Source organism: Eptatretus burgeri, chromosome 1 (assembly GCF_056783735.1).
Source record: "Eptatretus burgeri isolate ZD-2024b chromosome 1, Ebu_testis_v1, whole genome shotgun sequence".
Lineage (NCBI taxonomy): Eukaryota > Metazoa > Chordata > Myxini > Myxiniformes > Myxinidae > Eptatretus > Eptatretus burgeri.
Genome location: NC_140961.1, coordinates 155,200,803 through 155,214,350, shown reverse-complemented (window position 1 = coordinate 155,214,350; position 13,548 = coordinate 155,200,803).

The window sequence follows — 13,548 nt, the reverse complement described above, 5'->3', positions numbered from 1 at the left end:
TTTGTAAACATGCATGTATCCATTTATACATTTAACCATTAATGTTTTTTCTTCCTCAATAAACAACATATTTATTATCATTTAAAGATGAGTACAATTTTTTGGGACACCCTGTGTATATAGGGTGTCCCAAAAAAATATACAACTTTTAAAATGCTTCGTTTGATCCTAAAAAGCGGGAATTTTGTCATTACTGCTTTATTTCTTGTTGCAGAGACCTGAAGTTTATTTTGATACCAAGGAAGCACCAGAAAAATGCCAAGACTGACCTACAACAATGGACGAAAATTGTTGAACTTTGGCACCAGACGAAAAGTCTCATACAGGTGCAACGTCTTTACTCGAGACATTTCGGTATCCACTTGCGCCATACACCAAACTTTCGGACAATAAAGTGCACCATTGCAAAGTTTACTAATGTGGGAACCATCTGTGACCTTCACAAGGGTCAAAGTGGTTGGAAGAGGACAGGTCCTAGCGAAGAAAATGTGGAAATGGAGAGACAGCCGGTCGTTCAGAGTCCAAAAAAATCGATTCGTCGACTTTCTGTCAAGACAAACAATCATAAGAGCACCGTTCAGAGGATCCTTCACCAAGACATTCATGCCTTTCCATACAAAATTCAAATGGAAACGGTGCTTACTGATCAAGAGAAACGAAAATGACTAGACTTTGTAAATTGGTTCTCAGGAAAGTTGGAGTAAGATGCAGACTTCCTCAAAAACTTCACATGACGGACGAATGCCATGCTCACTTGTCCGGGGAGGTAAACAAGCAAAACTTTCGGTACTGGGGAACTGAAAATCCTGGTGATGCATCAACTGAACTGGTGCCTTGATCTGTTCTCAAAGTCACCATGTGGGTGGCGGTTGGTTGTTATGGGATAATTGGTCCATACTTCTTTGAAGATGACCAGGGACACACTTGCACGGTAAAACAGAGGAACTTTCGCGAAATGATTCAGGAATTCTATTTACCTGAGCTATGTACTCAGGCCCGTATGAGAAACAACCTAATCCAAATGAGAACCCAGTGGTTCCAGCAGGATGGCGCACCGCCCCATACAGCCAGGGAAACAAGGCGTTTTCTCAACCAACATTTTGAGGTCCGCTTCATCTCCCTCTATGAAGACTTTGAGTGGCCACCGTATTCCCCTGACCTTACTCCTCCAGACTTCTTCTTGTGGGGGTATCTCAAGGACAGGATCTATGGAAAACCTTGGCCTCAGACTCTTGATCAGCTGAAGGAAAACGTCCACCGAGAAATCCTGAACATTCCTCAGGAAACGTTTTCCAAAGTGATGGAGAACATGACAACGCATTTGCAGGTCGTGATCGGACAACGTGGAGACGACGTCGAACATGTGTTCTAAAATAAAACGACGATTCTGTACCAAAATTTAAATTTTGGTGGCAATTTTGACATTGGTACAATAAACTTCAACCGTTCAGCTTTCTATCCAGCCATATATCTTTTTTAAAAAATATATGTTATGACCATCCTCTTTGCAGATGAAAAGAAGTATATTTTTTGGGGACACCCTATATATATATATATATATATATATATATATATATATATATATATATATATATATATATATATATATATATATATATATATATATGTATATATATATATATATATATATATATATATATATATATATATATATATATATATATATATATATATATATATATATATATATATATATATATATATATATATATATATATATATATATATATATATATATATATATATATATATATATATATCTATATGTATATATATATAATCCCTGTGTGTCGTAAGAGGCGACCAGGGTTGCGTCAGGAAGGGCATCCGGCGTAAAACATGTGCCAAATCACTATGCGGATCATACGGATGATCCGCTGTGGCAACCCTAACGGGAGCAGCCGAAAGAAGAAGAAGATATATATATATATATATATATATATATATATATATATATATATATATATATATATATATATATATATATATATATATATATATATATATATATATATATATATATATATATATATATATATATATATATATATATATATATATATATATATATATACATATATATATATATACATATATACATATATATATATATATATATATATACATACATATACATATATATATATATATATATATATCTATACATATACACACACACACACACTCACGTAAAGGGTAAAGGTGGATACTTCAAGACCTCAGAGGGTTATATTATGTTCCACCTTCTGAAACCTGAAAATGGACATAACAACAAACAACACATACAGAAGTGATTGCAAAACCCTATCTCCTGCTGTGCAGGAACATACCAATTCTATTCAAACAGATTCACCAAAGTGATCATTCAGAAGGTGTTTTTGGTGAATTTAATTTAATGGATGATGGTGACACCTCCATTAACAAAATTACACTTTTTAAAGGATTAAAACTGAAAATTAATTTAGTTGTATTTACATTTGTGTATTTACTTTTAAATACTCCCTAAAGACTTGTTCAAATAAACTCGTAGTATATAAATATGATTTTAACCGGTAGAAGAGGAAATGTGTTCAGTTGCAACATATTGATGGTTAAATACGTGGACATATTGAAGCAATGGTGCAGTGATGCAGGGAAACTATTTTCTTTTAAATATCGGCATAAACTTGTATTCAATTTCATCATTTTGTTATATATCCATGCAGCAGGGGCTGAGGAAGGAAATTGCAAGGCTATGGCAATACCGGAATTGCAGAGTGTTGTGAAGCAAGGAGACATCATGCTTGCTGGGTTTTTCCGTGTTCATTCATCCAAACCAAGTTCTGTCTCCACGTTTCGTGAATTGCCACAACAGCCGGATTGCTTCAAGTAAGTTTCTTCTGTTCCTTCCTTTCAAAATATCATCAATTTCTCAACTGCAGATAAACGATTATTAAGTTCATTAAAAAAATAATTTTCCTTATTTTTTGCTTCACAATATTTTCTTCCGAACGATATTTTGTGAAGACTTATTTATAGCTCGATATTTTTCTTCAAGAAGTTCTGGAACTTTGGATGGCACGTCGTCCATCCACAAATACTTGCAACTTCTTCTCAGAAACTACACGTGCAATTTCAATGAAACTTGACCACAACGATCATCACCCATGATGGCATAAATAAAAATAAACGGGGTCTGAAGGGGTCTACAGAGGAAATTTGCAGGGGATAGGGGGTGGGGGGGTAGATTGCCTCCCGAAAGTGTATTTGCTTTCTTTTCCAAAACTACACATACAATACCGATGAAACTTGACCACCATCTTCACCACCCATGATGTACTAAAGTTTGCTCACAACATTTTAAAAAAACATTGTCAACTCGGAGAATCAATCGGGAGAGGGGGGTTGCCCCTCCCAAGATATGCATTTGCTTTCTTCTCAGAAACTACACGCAATTCCGGAGAATTCCTAAGAAATTGACCATCATATTCATCACCCATGATGTCATAAAGTTGTTCATGACATTAAAATAATTGGGGTCAAAAGAGTTCTACAGGTGTGGGGGTGTGGGGGTTGTCCCCCAAAATATGTATTTGCTTTCTTTTGTGAAGCCACACACACCATTTTGATGAAACTTGACCACAACCTTTATCACCCGAGATGTCCCAAAGTTTTTTTTGTTGCATATGAAAAATTATTCCACAGGTATTTTATATTTTGTGGGTCATCTATGCCTACCAGTGGTTGCTTGGTTATCTTATCCAGCCACTACCAGATGAGTGGCCAGGGGTACTGCCACTATGTTTATTAACTCTGTGAGGTTCTTTGTCATTCTTCCTGAAGGCCCAGCTAACATTTGTACAACTTTAGCATTCTTCAACTTCCAGGATCTTCTCACATCATTCTTGAGGTCTAGGTGTTTGGTCATTTTCTTGATTTCTGCTTCATTTAGTCCAACATCACTGCTATTATCACCTCAATAAGTAATGCCTTCTTCTCTTTTTTTGTACCGAAGTATGATATTTGATCACAACGCTCCGTTTTCGATGTTCTCACTCTATGGGATCATTAGTTCTTATGTGATTGGTTGGGACTTGCATATTTTCAGTGATTACTTTTGTTTCGTTTTCCCACAAGTTTTCTGGAACTGGGACATCAAAGTTTTTTGCAGATGTGAACAACAGATTAGATTATAAACTCTGTTGTGTCGTTGTGTGTACAGCTGTTCTGTCATGAGTTTGTTTATGTGTCTGTTTTATTATTAAGCATAACATATCATTCTCAGTACGAACCACTCCTCCACCCTTCACGTTTCCTTTTTCCATATTTATTCTCTCTCTCTCTCTCTCTCTCTCTCTCTCTCTCTCTCTCTCTCTCTCTCTCTCTCTCTCTCTCTCTCTCTCTCTCTCTCTCTCTCTCTCTCTCTCTCTCTCTCTCTCTCTCTCTGTCTCTGTCTCTGTCTCTGTCTCTGTCTCTGTCTCTGTCTCTGTCTCTGTCTCTCTCTGTCTCTCTCTGTCTCTCTCTCTCCCCCTCTCTCCCCCTCTCTCTCCCCCTCTCTCCCCCTCTCTCCCCCTCTCTCTCCCCCCTCTCTCCCCCTCTCTCCCCCTCCCCTCTCCCCCCTCTCTCCCCCTCTCTCCCCCTCTCTCCCCCTCTCTCCCCTCTCTCTCTCTCTCTCTCTCTCTCTCTCTCTCTCTCTCTCTCTCTCTCTCTCTCTCTCTCTCTCTCTCTCTCTCTCTCCCTCTCTCCATCTCGATTCCCTCCCTCTCTCAACACATCTCCTTAATACCCTCCATCAATGAAGCGTCAGGTTGTATTTGCTAATGAGAGGATGATCGTCTTGCTGTGGATTCTCCCCAACATCCAATGCGTGATGTGAAAAAAATTGTTCCAATGTTGATTTCAAATTTTATCAGCGTTAACTGAACTATTAATCAAGGTATTATAATCTAAGATTTAAATTAAAATTGAACAGTTATTTTTTTTTATTTATTATTTGTGATGCCTGAGATTTAGTAAACAAACACTGTGTCAGCCAAAGTTGTTTATTGCCATAGGAACTTATTTTTTCTTCTTTTTTTGACCAATTTTTTTTTCACTAAATTCATTTCTTTCAAACAGTTTCGACACCAGGAGCTTCCGCTGGCTAATGGCAATGATATTTGCAATTAAAGAAGTTAACAATGACCCTATGTTGCTTCCAAATGTAACTCTTGGTTACATGATTTATGAGGCCTGTTTTAATACTCACAAAGCAGTCAAAGCCACAGTAAGTTTCATTGGTTCAGAAATAGCACAAATGCAAGAAAATATCTGCAAACCAAGAGCGATAATTGGAAGTGTAAGCTCTTCATTTTCTCGCATCATTGCCCGTTTTCTTGGTCCATTTTACATCCCACAGGTGATAATATCAGGTCCTTTGCTCTGTCACATTGATCTGGAATTGTCAAAATTATTTACAGTTCACACTTTAGTGGTTTATTAATTCAGTGTGAGGTTAACACTTGTATTCTTTTGATTATATATGGAATGAATTGTTTATTATATATATATATATATATATATATATATATATATATATATATATATATATATATATATATATATATATATATATATATATATATATATATATATATATATATGACCGGGCGTAGTGGCGTGCGCCTGTAATCCGGCTACTCGGAGGCTTGGGTTGGAGGATCGCTTGAAGACGGTAGCTCTGCACTGGACCGCGCAATGAGAGGGTGTAGGGCAGCCCGGAATCATGGCGAAACCCAATCCTTATCCCTGTGTCGTAAGAGGCGACCAGGGTTGCGTCAGGAAGGGCATCCGGCGTAAAACCTGTGCCAAATCAGTATGCGGATCATAACGGATGATCCGCTGTGGCGACCCCTAATGGGAGCAGCCGAAAGACGAACAACAACATATATATATATATATATATATATATATATATATATATATATATATATATATATATATATATATATATATATATATATATATATATATATATATATATATATATATATACACACATACATGTATATATATATATATATATATATATATATATATATATATATATATATATATATATATATATATATATATATATATATATATATATATATATATACACATATATATATATATATATATATTCCCTCCAAAGAGAGAATATGTTATATTCCCTCATATATATATATATATATATATATATATATATATATATATATATATATATATATATATATATTTATCTTTATACAGTATATATAGTTATGGATTTTAAAATCCAGTCTGATGAATGAATCCACACATCCAGGTCCTCAGACAGTTATTTCCTAAAATTCTTGTTCAGATTAGTCCCATCCCCATGTCTAATGGAATCTTAAATATGATGCATTGAGAAGGGTAAAGGATAGATCCCCTCTCTTATTGGTTCACGAGTCAGTAAGTGACCACTATATTCGTTTTGGGTGTGTGTCTGTCTGTGTGTCCCGAGCATAGCCCCGTGGGGTTTGATTCGATCCGGATAAAATTTGGGTGGGAGATTTATTTCATGATCTCGTTGTGTATTCCAGAGAACGGGCGTGGTGCACCCATTATGGGCGGAGCCACGCCCAAAAAGCATGTGTTTTTTGGGGCTAGCCGGTTTCAAGTTACATCTTCTCCGAGGGGGTTTGTCGAATCTCGCAGCGCTTTCGGTATTTTGTTAGCCCAATGGCACCTGCATAGCTCCACGGAAATCGAGTTTTCATTTTTGTCCCAAGGTTAAGGTCACAAGGTCACGAACTTAGAAAATGTCAAAAAAATCAATAAATTGGGCATCGAGCTCCTATGGATTTCAACTGTTACGAATGAAAGTTGGTATGCAAGTAGTGCTCTTCGAGTACGACAACTTTCATCATTTACGTTTTTCCCGATTCCCGCCAGTTTGCCCGTGGCGTCCGCTCGAAGGTCAAAAAATAAAAAAAGGTGAACCGTGTACATTGCTCATGAACCATCGCCGTCTCCAGACGTTTGGGAAGCTTTTTTCTTTAATGACAGACATGTTACACACATTTCTTTCACGAGCTCTGAAGCCCACCCCCATTCTTCCTCAGCACAATCTTGCGCGAACCCCAATACCCGCCTTTTTTGAGAGTGCACGGGTCGTCATGGTAACCGTGCGCAAGTGGGGCGGGGTGAGCTTGGGGCCGACTGCACCCGCGAAGACTGCCCGGAGATATAAAACGAACGAGAGGTACGTTCTGCGAGGAGAAAAGCGGGAGAGAGAAAATCAGACAGAAAAGCAGGGGAAAAAGAATGCGGGGTGAAAGAAAGTGGGGCAAAAGAAAGCAAGGGAGGGAGAAGAGAATGAGAAGTAAGCTTGAGAATCGAGCAAGAAGCGGGTGTCTGACCAACGCCAACAATCAGACAATTCATCCTTCCCAGTGCTTGGGCAAGAGAGTGTGTGGTGCACGTTTGGGTGTCTGACCAGTGCCAACAACAAGACAATTCGTCCTTCCCAGTGCTTCGGCAAGCGAGCATGTGGTGCAAGTGTGGGTGTGAGCAGCACCACCAAAAAGTGAGGCACGGGTCGGTCACCAACAACACCAGGGTCTAAACCCATGACATGATCTCGCTGCCCTCCAGACTTCGACTGGCATTCAAGGCTGTTCACGAGAGGGTGCACGGCAAGGCTGGGTGCTGGCGATGGACGTGACACGCATGCACACGTTTCAGGACGTTTTCACTTCATGGATGACTACTTTCTGGTGAGCGAGACAATTCTTTATCCCCCCACCCCCCCACACCAATGATCTGTTGGGTACCCATGTCTGTGTTTAGCTGTAAGTCAACCCCCAATAAGCATCTGCTCTTTGTCTCTTTCCTGTCATTTTGATTTATTTTGATTTGAAATTCATTCTTTATTTACCTCAGAAAATAAAAGTTCTTTCCCTTTATTAATTTTATTATTAATAAATCATTTGTCGATTTCCAACCTGTCCATGTTTATCCTTTCCTTACATTGGTCCAGCATTGTCTGAACCTCGATAGACTGGGAGGTAATTACCACAGATTTGACCAAAATTCGTTGGCACGCACCAGTGGTTAAAACGCTCGGCCGCCCTAAATAAAATCTAATCGAGATAACATGGGTGCTTTACCGAGGGCACGCTCCCTGCTCAGGTTACCATGTTACCTCCAGTTTACCGGCATAATTAGACGTGGTTGACTGGGTGGCGTTCGTGGTATTAAAACAACCCACCGTACCATAACGTTAATAGTGAGCGGTGGCCCCAGGTCCGGCTCTACCGGGGACAACTAGGGATTAATCCCCCTAAGTGACAAGCTGGGGTCTCGGTACCCGTGGCCGCAACTATATACATATATATATATATATATATATATATATATATATATATATATATATATATATATATATATATATATATATATATATATACATATATATATATATGGATATATTTCTATGGTTTGCAATGGAGTAAAACAAAAAATGATGAAAAATTACTAAATCTTCGCTTATTATACACAGAAATCCTGAAAAGGCCCAGACAATATTATTGGCACCTTTTAGAAGTTGTTAGAAATAATTAGATTTCAAGTAGATGATTCTCCTTTACTGTGAAATTCAACTCCCTGTGGTGAGTTGCAGCTGCCTGCAATATAAAAATCAACCAGATTGAATGGAGAAATGAGTCATTCTGCTGTTTTGTTTCACTGTGTACCACAATGAGCATGGAGAAAAGAAATAAAACTATAGAATTGTCGAAGGAGATCAGCCACAAGATTGTAGCCAAGCAAGGACAATCCCAAGGCTATAAGTCAATCTCCAGCGACTTTAATGTTCCTGCGTCCACCATACGCAATGATATCAGGAACTTTAAGGCTCATGGCACTGTCGCCAACCTCCATGGATGTGGTGGCAAGAGAAAACTTGATCGAAGATTGTAGCGAAGGATTGTTTGCATGGTGGAGAAAGCACCTCAATCAACTGCCATACGGATTCAAGCTGACCTTCAGACACAACGTTTGACAGTTTCAACTCGCACCATCCATTTACAACTCAATGAAAGGGTGATCAATGGTAGGAGACCCAAGAGGACACCAGTGCTGAGAAAGACAAACAAGAAAGCCCGACTGGAGTTGGCCAAAACACACCTGAGCAAGCCAAAATTATTCTGGGAGAATGTCCTGTGAACAGATGAAACCAAATTAGAATTTTTTGCTCAAGCACATCATCTCTATGTTTACAGAAAACAAAATGAAGCCTTCAAAGAAAAGAACACCTTCCCTTCAGTCAAATATGCCGGAGGTTCAGTGATTTTGGGGGGGTTGCTTTCCTGCCTCTGGCACTGGGTGCCTTGAATGTGTGCACAGCATCCTGAAATCGGGAGTTTTCCAATGCATTTTGGAGTGCAATGTTCAATCCAGTGTCAGAAAGCTTGGTCTCTGTTGAAGGTCATAGATGTTGCAGCAGGACAATAACCCCAAACTCTTCAAAAATCACCGAGGTATGGTTCAAGACAAAACGCTGGACTGTTCTGAAGTGGTGAGCAATGAGTCCAGATCTAAATCCCAATGAACACCTGTGGAGACATCTGAAAACAACAGTTGGGAGATGGCACCGTTCTAATCTGGGATTACTGGAGCTGTTTGCACAAGACAAGTTGGCCAAACTGCCGGTAGAGAGATGTAGGAAGCTCATTAATGGCTGTAGGAAGCGCTTGACTGCAATTATGTTGTCCACAGGTTGTGCTTCCAAAGATTAAGTCGAGGCTGTCAATAATTTTGTCAATGGAATTTATTTTTATTTTCTGACTTCAAAGGACATATTAAGTTGTGAATCAAAAACAAACGTTCTGTAATTTTAAAAGTGAAATAAGGAATTGTGGAGACCAAATACTTTTGTCAATTTCAACTTATTTTTCGAGAAAACTGTGAGTTATTTGAAGAAAGTGAAACTTTGCCAATAACTATTTTTGGCCACGACCGTATGCAGTGTCATTTTGATGAGAGAGTATGAATCTTGATTTACGCTCCAACACACATCTGCCTTCCCTTCCCCACCCCTCCTCACTCTCCCTCCCTCCTCTCTCCACCTCCCACCTCTCTCTCTCCCCTCCAGCTCTTCACTCTTTCCCCTCTCTCCCCCTCCTTCTCCCCTCCACCTCTTCACTCTTTCCCCTCTCTCCCCCCTCCTTCTCCCCTCTCTTACTGTTCACATCAGCGAAGCAACAGGTTTTATTTGATAGTCTCAATTATTTGGGGGAAAAATCATGAATGCTTTAATAATTCGGAGTTTTGTTTTCCTGTGATATTTTGAATACCACGCAATTTTACATATCATTGTATGAAATATGACAGTGTGACACACACATACACACACACACACACACACACACACACACACACACACACACACACACACACACACACACACACACACACACTGGATTGCTTCAGTGCATTCTCACTTTAATATATTTGAATTAAAAAAAAATCTTTTTTTGGTTTTGGTTTTCGTTTTTTAACTTTATTTTGCAGATATAAAGTTGCAAAATCAGATTATTTGTTAATTATATGCTTGTATTTAATCTCTAAACAAAGGATGTCATTCATTTTCAATTGGAAATGGCATTTTACTTTCTTTATTTTAGGTAAGCTACGCATCAACTTGCAAATGTCTAAGTGACAAGAAGGAATATCCATCTTTTCTTCGCACTGAACCGAGTGATGCTTTCCAAGCCACCGCGATGGCTCGCATCGTGTCTCATTTCAATTGGGTTTTTCTGGGAGCATTGCAAGATGATGATGATTATGGAAAACAAGGAATCGCTCAATTTGTAAAGGAAGTGGAGAATAAAGGGCATTGTCTCGACTTTATTGAAACGATTCCAAATGTTGACGAAGTGGACAAAATTAATCTTCTTGGTAAGGAGACTGTTCTCTATTCAGAAAGATGATCACATGTGTGATTTATGTTATTGTCATAATTAAAAGATGAAGAAGTAGATGCAGTTATATTTTCAAGAATTGTTAACACGTGATTTGCATTCAAACAAGATGGAGTGTTTCTACAGTTCAAGTTCGAGAATAATTAGACACCAAAGAGTATTTCCATTCCTATTTAAACATGTAGTATGGATATCAGCAACTTTCTTTGACTTAAATTTGTTTCAATACGGGACATTTGAAATGATGTATGAATGCTAACGAGGCCATTCAGGCATGTGCTGTTCCTGCATTTCCAGTGAATAACTTTTTCTAGCCGGGGCACTTGTATCCTGCATTATTCTGTTTCTAAATGCAAATTTGATTAAAGAAAATAGAGGAAATATGCGAAATATCCGTGGATGAGAGACTTCTAGTTGCTATAATTTCCTTTGTCGACAAGCAAGTGGCGACACACTCACCCTTCTCCTTTTAGCAATAGATGCAAAAATCTGGTATTTCTCATGTGGCCCCAGATCCAAACAAACAAGATATTTATACCAGCCCTCACACCTCCCACTCCCAAACGGAAAACATGATTGATGGAGAAAGTCATCATTTTTAAAGTTGATATCAAACTTCTCCTGTGCATTCAAAACACTGTGATATGACCTTCCATCCCTGATAAAAAGCACCAAAACCAGATATCGTGTCTCCATCAAACTCTTCCGTTGTGTAGATGCAAACCCCTGCTTTCTCTAAGGTACTTTTCTTCATTTATATTTGGCTTATTTTGGAGGATTTGTGAGCCATTTTATGGAACGAAACTCGTTGTTCACGCACGACAGAAGTTCACATTCCCCGAAAATCACCATTTCTCTGGATTTATGCACATTCCCACCGAGCATTCTGGCATGAATTACATCATTTCGAAAGGCGCCTATTCCTTCTCTCCAAAACAAATCTCAAAATATTATTCTGCTTTTATTTTTGCTGTTCATCACCTAATAACAACCCACATCGGTGTTTCACAGGCAGAGTGAATCATCACTGTTTGTGCCATTAAACTGGACGTCACATCTGCCGGAATCTACCCACTCTCTTCGCAAAAACTTCCTCTTTTTTGTTGTTATTTTTTGTATACATTGCCGAGGCTCGTATGAGAGCTAACTCACAAAAACAGAAAGGTGAGGGATGAGACAAGAGAAGCGGGAGTGGGAAGAACAAAACAGTGGGGAAGAGAGACATTAGGAGATCTGTGGAAGGGAGAGGGATGGGGCGGAGAACATGGGGTATACAAGATGGACACCACCGGGACTTTCAGGAAGGATAGCAGGGAATTTGAAGGAGGTGGGTTTGGGGTGAATTAACGGGGGTAGAAAATATCGAGGCTTTGGATAGGGGAAGAAAAGTGGTGTTGGGGAACAGCTGCTTTTAAGGCCTGAAGGGAAGAATGGGATTAAACAGAGTGTGTGAGCTACTTTCAAAGGTGGGAAAAAAGAGGAATGAAAGAGTGAATTTGAGCAGTGCTTCATAATTTTGGTAGTTTCACCAGAAGGGGGTTGTTGGTGGGCCTTGAGCACCCTGCAGAAATATAGTGGAGACATATCACAAACAAAGTGGGGGGGGGGCGAGACCAGAGAGTAGAGTGAAGAAGACAAAAGACCAGTGAACAGCCTGCGGAGAGAGAGCTAGAGGCCAAAAGGCTCAGCCTCATCACGGGAGAGACCAGTGATCCGAAATGCCTTGGTTTCTACTGCGCGAAGCCGAGAAAGGTGGGAGGTAGAAGCAACAGCCCAAAGGGGATAGCAGTACTCCAGCAGGCTGCAGACAAAAGCTTTGTATGTGGTCAGGAGCTCAAGTGGACCGAGCAAGGACTTTGCATGACACCTATGGTATTTGACACCGCAATTCGTAATTTTCGCTCTTGCCGATTCCAACGTGCGCACAGATGAATGAGAAACGATGGCAAAACTGTTGCATCAGACACCTAGACTACCTCATGATCAACTCAGCTCAGGAAAGCCAAAATTTCCGGCCGTGGATGAGAATGAGAGTAGTGACCTGTGGCTCAGCAGTTTCATAGATGACAACTCGTGGCGGTTATTCAATCTTCTTGAACTATATGATGTACTAGATGTAGAATGGATGCGTGAGCCTGCAAGTTCTTGGCCAGAAAGCGATGGTTACCAAAAATTTGCAAACTATGTGCACAATGTCCACGTAGTTAACAACCTTGCAGAGCGTGGAATTAAGTTGATTTCGGATTTTATAGACAAAACGAGGGATGAACAGCAAAAGCAAGCTTTGCTTCAAGTGGTTGAGTGGCACAGGCAGAATTATTCTGGATACACGAAATCCACTCTTCATAAAATGTAGATAACTATATGAAGCGAAGTGTGAACATTGATGTTTTTGAACTATGGAAATTTTAATTTGAAATGTCGCTCCAGCCATGTATGCCATGCCATGGCCAATATTATTGATTATCGAGGCTGATAGGCAAGCTTACATGAATTCATATAAGAACATTCATTATGGCATTAGTATACTAGTAATTCGTGTATATACTGCACATGTTAAATAAATACATGTTTGAAC